The following is a 12,869-nucleotide window of genomic DNA, read 5'->3' as shown; positions in this document are numbered from 1 at the left end:
TATGGCAACCAGTGTACGTCATCTACTGTATGTATACTACGACAGGGAAAAAACATACTGTAACTTATCCATGCTTCTCCGCGTAGTGGAGGAACTTGCTTACATTTTTATCTTAAATAGCCCCAAGCACTGAAAGATATTACCGACAGCCTGTCATATTCTTTACTATAATCAGGTGCTCTATTTTATTACAAAATGTACGTGTTTTATTTAAGATTAGAAGGAACTCAATCAGTCTAAATTGATAAAAAGTACAAAAACCTAAATAAAACCTTTCAAAAGAGATTGATGTTTCACAAAGAGTTCTCTCAGTTTTAATCACTATTTTGAAGGAATGACAGTAACTCGTGGGAATCACTCAAGTACATAGGTGTTAATATACCGAAAGATCTTCACTGTGGTTATCACATAAAAGGGGTTGTGAATAAGGGTTACAGATCTCTTCATATGGTTATGGGAGTATTTAGGGGTTGTAGTAAGGATGTAAAGAAAGGGCGTATATAAGTCACCGGTAAGACCCCAATAAGAGTATGGTTCCAGTGTACAGGACCTACACCAGGACTACTTGATATAAGAATGGAAAATATCCAAAGGAAAGCAGCACGATTTGTTCTGGGTGATTTCGATAAGAGAGGAGCATAACGAAAATGTAGCAAAGTTTGGGCTGAGCAGACTTGGAAATAAGGAGACGAGCTGCTCGGCTAAGCGGAATGTTCCGAGTTGTCAGTATAGAAGTATATTAGTGAACGATTACGCTTGAGTGGAGTTTTTAAAAGTAGGAAAAAACATAAAAGGAAGATTAAGTTCGAAATCTAAGAGGACAAGTTTGGGTAAATATTCATTTATAGGAAGAGAAATTATGGATTGGAATAATTTATCAAGGGAGATGTTTGATAAATGTCCAACTCCTTTGAAATCATTTAAGAACAGGCTAGGTACAGAACTGATAGGGAATCTGCCACCTGGCCGATAGCCCTAAATGTAGATCAATGGGAGCCCGCAGATAGATTGGATCACTGGAAAGGACCATCTCAATCACATATCTCTATAGGCCTACGAGGAGGTGGTTTGCCAATGCAAGGAAAATCTTCTACTATATATTTTAAGTCAGTGCTTATCTGGGTACTTGAAACAAACGAACACACAAAATAAATATCATTAGAAGAACAAAATATAAACCTACGATACGTGTTCGACACTTGACTTCCCTGCACAGAGATTAGCATTATCCCATGTTCCTTGCGTTTCACAATTACCAAATTTTACACAAATTGCCAAGCATCTCTTCGCAGCAAATATGAGTTCTATCTAAAATGTTATAAACAGTAGTTGTAGAAAAGTAAATATTCTATCTTTTATGTCTTGTGTAAACAATGCTGTCGACCGTAGGGAAAAGTCTCTACGCGTAACGACCTTCGGCTCTTTTCTTCGCAATGTAGGGACAGATTTCTGAATCGATCTCAAAAGTAGAGACGTTTAGTAAATTATCACTGTTTTAAAAATTTAGAGGGAAAACTCATTTTTGAAAATATTTCGACTCTCGCAAAAATTGCGTTTTCGCTGGTGCACTCAATTGAGGAAGCAAACCTATTTTCTTCCCCATAATGTGTAATACACAATGAATACAACTTCTTAAACCATTGTTAGTGATATTAATTCTTCTTTACAAGCACAACACAAGGATTACAGGACTTATAAAATACCTAACCCACATGACAAGCAAATTAATCATTTTAAGAAATACTCCTAACTTAATCTTTAGGCAAAAGAAAGTTGTGAGTATAAATACTTTTTCACGTTTTTGTGAACTTAAATTTCTCTAACGACTTTACATGTTCACTATGAGGTCTATAATCATCATGTTTATCAATACCCATTTATCTTCTTTATTTGTTTACATTTTTCACCTGACAGAGACTTTCAGGACTATGGCGTCGTTTCGAGTGCTGTGTAGAGACATGATAAAAAATAAGTTGGTAACTCGGTGAGTAAATATAAATTACTTTACTCGAACCCCACAGTGGTAGTATACATCAGCCGATGCGACTCGCGATTAAATTTTGATTCGCTATTCATTTGTCTTCCTTCCTAGGCACTCTCTGGCCGGCAGTCAACCTCATTTATATTTGTATCCGACGTTCTGCCAGTGGTGTATTGTTGCAACGCCGCTCTCGAAACAATCTACCTTTTGACAAGTACGGATAGTTTCCAATCTTTGTCCAAATATAACTATGCAAAATCTTCGTTCATTCGCATGTTAGTGAATAGTAATTTTCAGCTATGAAAATCGTGAAAACCAAATGTAGGTCAAATAAATGATGAAATAAGTGCTTTAAGAACTTACTGCAAAAATAACTGTGCAACTTTAATAGGGAAAAGTGTTGCAGAGAAATGGCACCAACATGTTCAGTAATGTCGATTGAGTTGAATTGTTGAGAGTGGTACAGTAGCCTACTAGTTTGCCATACCTGCACCTAACGCAGCTGTAGATAAAATATCTTCTAAGTTTCCAGTGGACAGAAGAGCGAAATAAGCTCACGTTGAAAATTGGAACATGTGTGCAGTACTAGGACAGCATTTCCTCTAAAAGGGATTTCCTTAAAAATAATTTCCAAACCAGTGAAAAATATGTGAAATAAACCACTGGATATGAATACTCCCAGTTTTTTAATTTTACAGTATGGTAACCCCCTTCCCCGCCTTTGTATTTACTTTCAAATATGTTAGCCAAAGTACATCCCCTCCCCCTCCCCTTGTTTTGCATACTGTAAGACAGAAACTCATAAGGAAGTGTGGCCTTTAGTTATAGCGAGAATACGCATACGCCCAGAGCATTTCCTTCGAGCGACACCCAACCTACACGCACATGCTCTTTAAACATCAGTTTATTCCTACCGCTCGCTGTAATTCAAGCCGCGCGGTGCGTCCGGCAATTGGGAAGAGCGAGGAATTGCCATGAATCTGATTATGTGCCAACGCCCCTCTGGCCCCCTCCACCCTATTGTTGTATATTTATAGCTTGCGGAAACAACCTCAGCGATCCTGGCCAACATACTTTTCTCATTATAAGTTAACTGACAGTGTGCGCCTGCCTCCAACAAACATCTGTTGCCGTTTATCACCATCATAAACTCTACTTTTGAAAAAAAAAAAAAAAAGTCATAGGGGATAAAGGGTACATTACAGATTTAAAGAATTCAATCCGTTTATCAAACGTAACATGCGTAAGGGGAGCGTAAGCCCCTCGTCTAAACGAAAAAAAAAGAAAAAATGGAATTCCTTTGGAAAACAAAACTTCTAAGGACACAGCAAGAACATCTGACCAGAAAATTATCAATAAGACACCTTGTGTTTTACTTCCCTCACAATCTAATTGAACTGGCGAAGTTATGCTGACTACATTGCAGCATGATTAGTAAAAATAAATTTCAAATTAATATGCTCTGTACACTCTGACAATGTACCGAGTGGTGGTGATAGTTTTAGAACTGACCTTATCCACCAATCATTCACTCTATATGCGAACTATTACTGTGGTTCCGTTTATCATCTACAACCGTTGATCATACGTGCAATTGTTATTGTTTATATTAAGTTCACTTTCAATTTCTGCATTCACATTACAAAATAATAAAATACTAAGAGATAGGCAGCACAGCCTAAAAATAACCTTAGTGCCATTCTTCCCTCATGGAAAAAATAGACCAATTCCATAGAAAGAAAAATCCTACGACATTCAACAATGATCCTGCTTGGGAATCGAGTTACAAGTTAAGCTACATTTATAGATTTCACTCCAAACAACTATTAAACGGAAGTGAAAAGTGGACGATAATCGGAGCAGGAGGGAGTTTAAGTACTTAAAATGTGGTGTTGAAGATAGACAAGAAGATGGGATGAGGACATCGGATCACTAATGAAGAGATACTGATTTTTTGCTAGGGGCTTTACGTCGCACCGACACAGATAGGTCTTATGGCGACGATGGGATAGGAAAGGCCTAGGAGTTGGAAGGAAGCGGCCGTGGCCTTAATTAAGGTACAGCCCCAGCATTTGCCTGGTGTGAAAATGGGAAACCGCGGATAACCATCTTCAGGGCTGCCGATAGTGGAGATACTGATTATGCTGAAGAGATGAAAACTATTTGGGGAAATTTGACGAGGAATAAAGATAGATTGGATACATCTCAAGACACATACGACTTGTTAAAACAGGTTAGTGTAGAAATGAAATGGTGTATGGCTTTTAGTGCCGGGAGTGTCCGAGGACAAGTTCGGCTCGCCAGGTGCAGGTCTTTAGAATTGACACCCGTAGGCGACCTGCGCGTTGAGATGAGGATGAAATGATGATGATAGCAACATTAACCAATTATGGTTAACATTCTCGACAATGCCAGGAATCGAACCCGGGATCCGTGTGACCAAAGGCCAGCACGCTAACCATTTAGCCATGAAACCGGACATTAGTGCAGAGGTAAGATGTAACAATCAGGCAGAGATGAAGAGAAAACGATAAACGGCAGCATGAAAACCTGCATCAAACCAGTCTATGAATTAATGAGTATGGAATTTTCATGACCGCATTGTAATCGAAATCGACTTTCAACCTATTAGGTCGTGTTACATACATTTAGTATGTGTTGAAGAGAAGTTAAGTACAAAACAAAAATGGCCAACAGGATACCAGTGGGATCCGAACCCACAACCTCCTGATTTCCGTCGGTTGCTCTCTGAATTGTTGATCAAAACAATAATAACTAAATTTATACCCATTTAAGATTAGGCTGTGTACACGTATAAACTGTCAGCTTCCCAAACTGAAGAAAACTGAAACCGAAACGCATCGGCTAATATCAGTGGCATTTCTTAATTTAGGAAAGAAATAGTTATTAAAATAAAACTCTCGTTCTACGCTATTTCTGATCGTGGCTCGAACTTCGCGGCCTTTGGAGGCGCCGAAGTGGCGGAATTGTGTACTGCAGCAGTTCTTTAACGTGCCAGTAAATCTATCGATACGAGCACCTTCAAATACTGGTTCGGGATCGAACCCGCCACCTTGAGCTACCCAGCCTGAATTTAACAAAGCATTAGAGAACTCCAAAAGTATCAAACATCTCTAAATCACTTAATATCATGGTTGCCCTGTTGCACTTCCTCTTAAAACAATAATCACTACCACCACCACCACTAAACAACATGACTAAATAATCAACTATTTGCGCCGTAGAAGGCAGTTTCGCTATCGTGAGTTCCAGAATCGAATCAAGGTTCTGACCGTGGTTACTCTAAAAAAAAAAATCTCCGGCCAACTCAACTCTCCATCCAATCCTATACCACAGCATTACTACTCGCAATAACAGGTGTTCAGTCAGGTGTACCGGATCAGATAATAACTAATACACCATCGTAAACGGCTTGACTTATATATCTATGACGATTTTAGTGATGATTAAGTACATAAGATATAAGGTACTACATAAGATACTTTCGATCTTTAAACTACCTATCTACATAAAATGCTCCGCATCATTCCGACAAACTAAAAGAGTCTTGCCATCATACTACGTACCGAATTAATGATCCTAACAAAATTTAATCGACTTCTACGAAGACTTGATACCCTATTGTTCTTGAATACCACAATAGATCAGGGAGTAAGAAATGCAGTGCTAGAGATAAACAGTTGCCAACATTCTTCAGCACAGGCTCATCAAGACGGAAGGTTGGCTTCGCAAAAGTAAAGAACGGCTCCTAGGAAATGGTGTATTGACGTATTCTAAGTAGCAATAAAAACTGATCTTAAATTACATCCGGCAGTCATCTGACAACGCGGACCAGGTCTTCTTCGGAAACTCGGGGTGAAGCATGTGCGCATTTTAATATTATGATACCGATAACCTATAGCCTTTCAGAGAGTCGAGTCAGCAATGTTGGCAGCCGTTTGAGAATCCACGGCGGTATATTTGTTCAGTGTGCACATCACGAGTCAGGTGTAGCAATTTTAACAATGCAAAGTGCAGATAAGAGGGCCATAAACGTAGGAGAGAAATAGTAAACACTAACCGTGTGGTTTGACTGTTCATGTAACAAATATGTGAATACAAGGAAGTTCTCTCATCATTCCAAAACTGTTTTAAAATCCAGTAATTTGGAAAGAAAGCTCCTAAATAAAGGAAATCACAACCACCTGAAACTGTCGTTAATAATGAGGTTATGACAGCAAAATCTAGGCAAATCTTGGTGTGAAATACAGGGAGAAACCAATACGCATCTATAACCGACAATGCTCTGTAAACATTGTTTACGTCAGTCCTAACAACATTTGACGGATCATCTTAATAATATTATCTATTCCTAACTTTCCCACTAGTTCACAAAAGTAATTCGCGAAACTTAAATATTTCCTACTGTTTATTTCTTTGACAGGTCAAAATCCCAATATAGTATCATATTTAACACACGTCGTGAAAGCATCAGTCTAAATATAATCAAACTTGGTAAAATTGAAACTAATGACTTGGACTTATAAGGGACGATAGTGAAAGTCATAACAAAATTAGGTGTATGCCAGTCTAAAATTTGCCTCATGTTTGTAGATAAATGCACAATGAAAGCCTTGGAAGCACTGAAGCAACAAGTGAGATATGACGAAATATAACGCCCGCCAAAAATGACATTCCGATTACAGACATTTTAAATGTTTCACTTACCTGAAAGAACTTCTTGCAGAAGTATATCCTTATTGTAGAGTCAGAAGAAGTTGACAGCGGCAAAAAAATCCTTATCTTGACACCAACACAAGTCACTTTCATCCAGTTTTATAAAATAAAATAAATAAGTTTCAATTTATAGATTATAACACCTGCTGCTGTGATTGAAGAAATATAATTCTGTGAACACAACACACCCACTCAACACACACACACTGGATTGTCATATAAATATTCTTTCGTTATTCACATTCCGACACATACAGTCACAGTAGTTAAAGATAAACACTTGTTCGTCCTTGGCAACACTACAGCTAGTCAGGTGTACTTGTCGGCCTAAACAGCTCGAGTCAAGTGTACGCATTGCCAGCCACCCGCCGGCTTTCCTCGGTGCGAATGTGCAAAGTGTTCTGGAGCTCACAACAAACCAAACAGCCTGAGCAGTATAGAGTAGCGATATAGTTCACAAATCCCCCACTACGTGCTTGCTACAATGGCGAACTTGGCGCTAGCATCGTGCTTCCCCTTCCTCGCGCTTCATGCCTGTGGCGGATATCCGTCTCCTCATTCCCCACCGCTCTATCTTCCCCTCCCTCCTCCCGACCAGCACTCCTCCCCCGCTGCTGCCACTCAAAGCAGGAAGCTACGCTCCTTTATAATAGCAAGTGTACAGTCCTTCATAGAAGCAATTACCACGGTGCTTGGATCGATACGGACCTAGTGAGTTGCTCTCGACTGCCAGTTGATCCGAGTGTACTCAACAGACCGGCCGGTCGGAAGTATGGTGCGAGCTATTTATGAAGATGACGCGTATATCACAAGGAAACGAAGAGACCTATCCTATTATTATACGCTCAAAGTCTGCGAATAATCCCCAACTGCTCTGGGCAGAGTGATCATAAGGTCATCTGCGGATGTTCGCATTTCATCGCCTATAATGCGTGTATGTAATTGCTTTCAAAACAAATTAAGGTGAATAAGGATGCAATTAGCCTTAACAGCCTTTCTGACATTAGTATATTAAGTATAAGAAAGTCAAAGTGAGAATTAGAGTTGTGTGCTACGATTTCATTATACAGGACTTTTATTACTACAGTATGGCCCGGTTTCATCAACGTGCGTTAAATATACTCTAACCCGGGTTTGTTAACTTAGGGTTAGTATTTTAACTCATTCTTACGAGTCACGCGTTTCACCAAACTATTTCAGCAGAGGGTTAACTAACACCGTATTAACTCTCGCCGGAAACAGCTGCCCTTCCAATCAAGGAGGCAGTGACTAAAAATCAAGAGATTGTGAACACACTTCTTGCTTGGTTCTTTTGTTTATTTCTTGCGCGGAACAGTATTTCGTTTTCTTCCTCAGTTCCGTGGTAGATACTATTCTCTCGTGATCGTGATAGAACTGATGCAGTGACCGAAAAATGGAAGAAGTTCAGAAAAGAATTATGGGCGCGAATTCTTCTGCTTTAGAAAAAAAAAAAATTATTTATTGAATTAACTACCAAGTGCCAAAGCATTATGGAATGCAAGAAGACTGACGGTGAAAAATTAAAAGAAAAAGAGGACAGTGGGAAAAATAACAGGGGAATATAATACCACTGCCCCTATTACAGGCGATCTTGCAACTATATAACGAATTTTGAGATTACAATCACTCATTACTTGACAATTAACATAAAAATAACCCTTGTTGTCTCCGACCGTTATACGAAACGACCATGTGGTATAAAACCTTTAGGCCCTGTTTCATCAACACATGTTAAATATATACTAACAAGTAGTTAGTTAATACGGAGTTAAAATTTTAACATCTTGCTAGGTTTCTTGCGTTTCATCAAACTTTTCTTATGAAATGTTAACTAATCGACTGTTAACTCTCACAATATTGCGAACTGGTGCGAATCAACGAGGCAGTGGTACGAACATGCTGTTTTACAGTGCGCTCCGATGCGCTTTTGTTTGCGTACAGCTGTAAAATATGGCGCGAGAAGTGAAACGGAATCGTATTTCTAATTTTTCCTCCTTCGAAAAAAGAGTTGTTAATTGAATTAGTTAGTAAATGTATATAAGTTATTGAGTGCAAGCGCACGGATGGCTTGACGATAAAACAAAAGGACGAGGCGTGGGAGAAAGTCCGCGATGGTTTCAATGGGGTTAACAGATACTTTTTTAGCGGGTATCCACTGTCACCTAACAAAATTACTTCGTTAATTGTCCAACTTCAAACTGTGCTCCGATATGGGAGTTATTAAATATTGTATTGTCGTGTGCAGAACCAGACCACCTAGCAAGTATATCCCTGATTTGGAGGTTAGGCTCATTAATCACCTGAACATTAACAGAGAAATATCCCTTCCGATTACGATATATTTCGGCCCAATTGCGTCCAGATGATTGGATTCTTTCATGTGTGTAATCTATTGCACCTAGAACAAACACTAGGAAAACGGCTTATTTCATAGAAGTCGCGGATAATTTACTGACGCTCTTCTACTGAAGGGAATGTAATGTTATATGCCTCCTCCTCATGGATGCTATTGCTGCAGACACTCGTCAAACAACTCTACTAACAGTGGCTTTAGAAATTCCAGCATTGTCTCCGACCATTATGTGAAAATAACCAGTAGCAAAAAAAATCGTAATATTATCAGTACCTGCAACATTGGAGAAAGAGGTTTTCTCTTCGTAGGATATTCTAACCTCACTCGAATTTCGTCAACAACCTTAGCAACGACTATTTTCGATAACCTGTATCTATGAAGAAATTCCGCATCCGTCAAATTTTCAAAAGTCATTACGTCGCTGACCTCTTCTTCGATCAGGATTGTTTTGTAAAAGATCTAAATAGAGCAATTTCGCAGCGAAAGCGAGATTCACAGCAGCCATTTTGGAACAGGTTGCTAAATGCTAATGTTAGCCATTTAACATTGGAAATGGCTGATGTTAACTTTAATACGCAGTTTAACATTTGTTAATGTTAACGGCTGTTGATGAAACGCAAATTTTCTTAAATCGTATGTTAAAATAATTTAACACCTTGTTAAGTACTAACATGTGTTGATGAAACTGGGCCTTAGTATAGGAGATAGAGGCCTGTTTCGGCCACTTGTTTATTCTGACCTATCGCGAATTTCCATCGACGACTTTACTGACGACGGGCTTTGACAGTCTATACCTCTTTAGAAATTGTTCCTCAGATAGCTTTTGAAAGTCGTTCCTTCTTATTATAGGCTTATTTCTGTTAGGAGCAACATTTAACAAATCTAAATAAACCAACGCTGCATCAAACGCTTGATTTACAGTGGTCATTTTGCTTTCAACCTCGAGTTAACAGTTTAACTCAGGTGAATTGTAGTTGTAGTTGAGATGCTATTTGTTTTACGTCGCACCGACACATATAGGTCTTACGGCGACGATGGGATAGGAAAGGCTTAGGAGTGGGAAGGAGAGTGGCCGAGGCCTTAATTAAGGTACAGCCCCAGCATTTGTCTGGTGTGAAAATGGGAAACCACGGAAAACCATCTTCAGGTCTGCCGATAGTGGGGTTCAAACCCACTATTTCCCAGATGCAAGATCACAGCTGCGCGCCCCTAACCGCACGGCCAACTCGCTCGGTCAACTCAGGTGAAAGGAGGGGTTAGCTTAATTCCAGGCTTAACCTAGTGTTAAAATTAACCCTCCTTGATGAAACAGAGTGAAGAGTCAAACTGAGAGTTAAAATATAACTCGGGGTTAAGTTAACTCCGGCCTTAACCTAGAGTTAAAATAACCCTCCTTGATGAAACAGACTGAATAGTCAATGCAGAGTTAAAACTGTATAACTCGGGGTTGAGTTAACTCCGGCCTTAACCTAGTGTTAAAATAACCCTCCTTGATGAAACAGACTTTAATAGTCAATGCAGAGTTAAAACTGTATAACTCGAGGTTGAGTTAACTCCGTCCTTAACCTAGTGTTAAAATTAACCCTCCTTGATGGAACGGAATGAATATTCAAATGCAGAGTTAAAATTAACCCTCCTTGATGAAACAATGAATAGTCAAATGCAAAGTTAAAACTGTATAACTCGGGGTTAAGTTAACTCCGGCCTTAACCTAATGTTAAAATTAACCCTCCTTGATGAAACAGAATGAATAGTCAAATTCAGAGTTAAAACTGTATAACTCGGGGTTAAGGTTTAACCCACGTAGATAAAACCGGCCCTATAAGTAGGCCTACCGTTTCCTATAAGGGGTCGGGGATGAGGGGAAATGATATTTTATAACATACTTTTTTTGGTAGGTGCTTAACGTCGCACCAACACAGATAGGTTTATGGCGATGATGGGACAGGAAAGGGCTAGGAGTGGGAAGGAAGCGGCCGTGGCCTTAATTACGGTACAGCCCCAGCATTTGCCTGGTGTGAAAATGGGAAACCACGGAAACCATTTTCAGGGCTGCCTACAGTGGGGTTCGAACCTACTATCTCCCGAATACTGGATACTGGCCGCACTTAAGCGGCTGCAGCTATCGAGCTCGGTATAGCATATTTTTACGGTCGGGTGCCCTTCCTGACGTCCACCTCAGTTGAGGAGTTAATGCAGATGAAATTAATGCTAGTGAAATAAACTGGGTGAAGAGGAGGAAGGATTCTGCTGTGGCCTATGAATAGGAACTACAACATCCCAAATCCGTATTTTATAATAGTCTATAAAGCTAGAAGGCTGACTGACTGACATTAAAGTTTATCCACTTCCAGATGAGCTAGGAACTTGAAATTTGGCAGACTGGTAGTTGTTAGCCTGTAACCTAAGGAATAACAACCAATAACCCCCTCCCCCTCCCCCACGAAACATTCGAACGCAATTCTCCAGGTGCCCTAGAAAATTAAAAGTTGGCCTGTAACCGACGGAGAAATTCTAAAAAGTTCCAATGTTTAACTTTCTACCTCCGAAAAGTATCGAAATGTGGAGACAGTTTTCTTGACGGTGCAGACCTTCGTTTCGACGTATTTTGTGACTGAACGGTAAGCCGTATCTTAAAACGGTCCAGTTTGAAGAGAGCTACAACCTTGGTCCTGTGAATTTTTGTCGTATCTCCATCGGTTATACCTAATGAAGCTGATTTTTTTTTTTTACGGTCTGTTTTGTTTTACTAAACATTACTGCATTGTTTGGCACCGTTACATGACGGATAGAATCATGAAAGATGGCAGGCATCTTGACAGATGCACCGGCCATACGCATGCCAAATTCGATTATTCCAGCTCGGACGTATGTATGGTAAATCTAAAATAATATCGACACAAATTTAATCAAATTACACTAAGTCTAAATGTCTAGCTCAATCTGCTCGTAAGTTACATCCGATCGAGATACTACGAAATGTCACAAGACCAAAATTGTAGGTCGTTTCATTATAGATACGCTTGGCAAGCTTGAGAACTTCAGCCGTTTATTAGCTGGGATTAAAAACTTAAGAACATATGAAAATAAACAAATTTCCCTAGATCTAAAAATCTGCGGCCGGGGTGAGTGGCTCAGACGGTTGAGGCGCTAGCCTTCTGACCCCAACTTCGCAGGTTCGATGTATTTGCAGATGCTCACATACGTAAACTTCGTGTTGGTGGATTTACTGGTACGTTAAAGAACTCCTGCGGGACAATATTTCGACACCTCGCCATCTTCGAAAGCCATAAAAGTAGTTAGTGGGACGTAACATCGATAACACTATTTCTTAATAGCCTAATGCCAGAAGTAATAATCCTCAGTTATTCGTATTTTGCTAATTATTCACTAGGCATAGATTATTATTAGTCCGCGAGCCAGAAAAATAAATCAGAAGCGATTTAATTCCCCGACACGGTCGGGAATCGAAACTGGGAACTCTCTGAACCGAAGGCCTTAACGCTGACCATTCAACCAATGAGTCGGACAAATGGAGATCATGGATGATTGAGCGAAAATGCTCGCGAATAATTTATAACGAAATACATTTTTAAAAGAGCCATTAAAAACTCACCTGATGAAAAAAAGTACAACACTCGCGGTTCAGAGTGGGTCAAAGAGACCCAGACACACTATTCAGCCTAGAGTAATTACAGTATTTGAATATAAGTCCTACTTCTTACTCTTAAACAGCACTGCCACCTGTACTCCTCGGTAGTTTTCATTTACGTGCAT

At 39.6% G+C, this 12,869-nt stretch overlaps 1 protein-coding gene across 1 annotated transcript in view; it reads right to left on the bottom strand.

The window, feature by feature from the left end:
- Positions 1 to 7,241, bottom strand: part of aop (anterior open) — a 143,636-nt gene extending 136,395 nt beyond the window's left edge. Inside the window, exon 1 of the mRNA XM_067143627.2 lies at positions 6,710 to 7,241. The gene's annotated coding sequence lies outside the window, so the exon portion shown is untranslated. The remainder of the gene's footprint in view (positions 1 to 6,709) is intronic.
- Positions 7,242 to 12,869: the final 5,628 nt, after the last annotated feature.

The sequence above is a fragment of the Anabrus simplex genome, chromosome 3 (assembly GCF_040414725.1).
Source record: "Anabrus simplex isolate iqAnaSimp1 chromosome 3, ASM4041472v1, whole genome shotgun sequence".
Lineage (NCBI taxonomy): Eukaryota > Metazoa > Arthropoda > Insecta > Orthoptera > Tettigoniidae > Anabrus > Anabrus simplex.
Note: the sequence above shows the minus strand (reverse complement) of the source record. Positions and strands in the feature narration are given on the sequence as shown.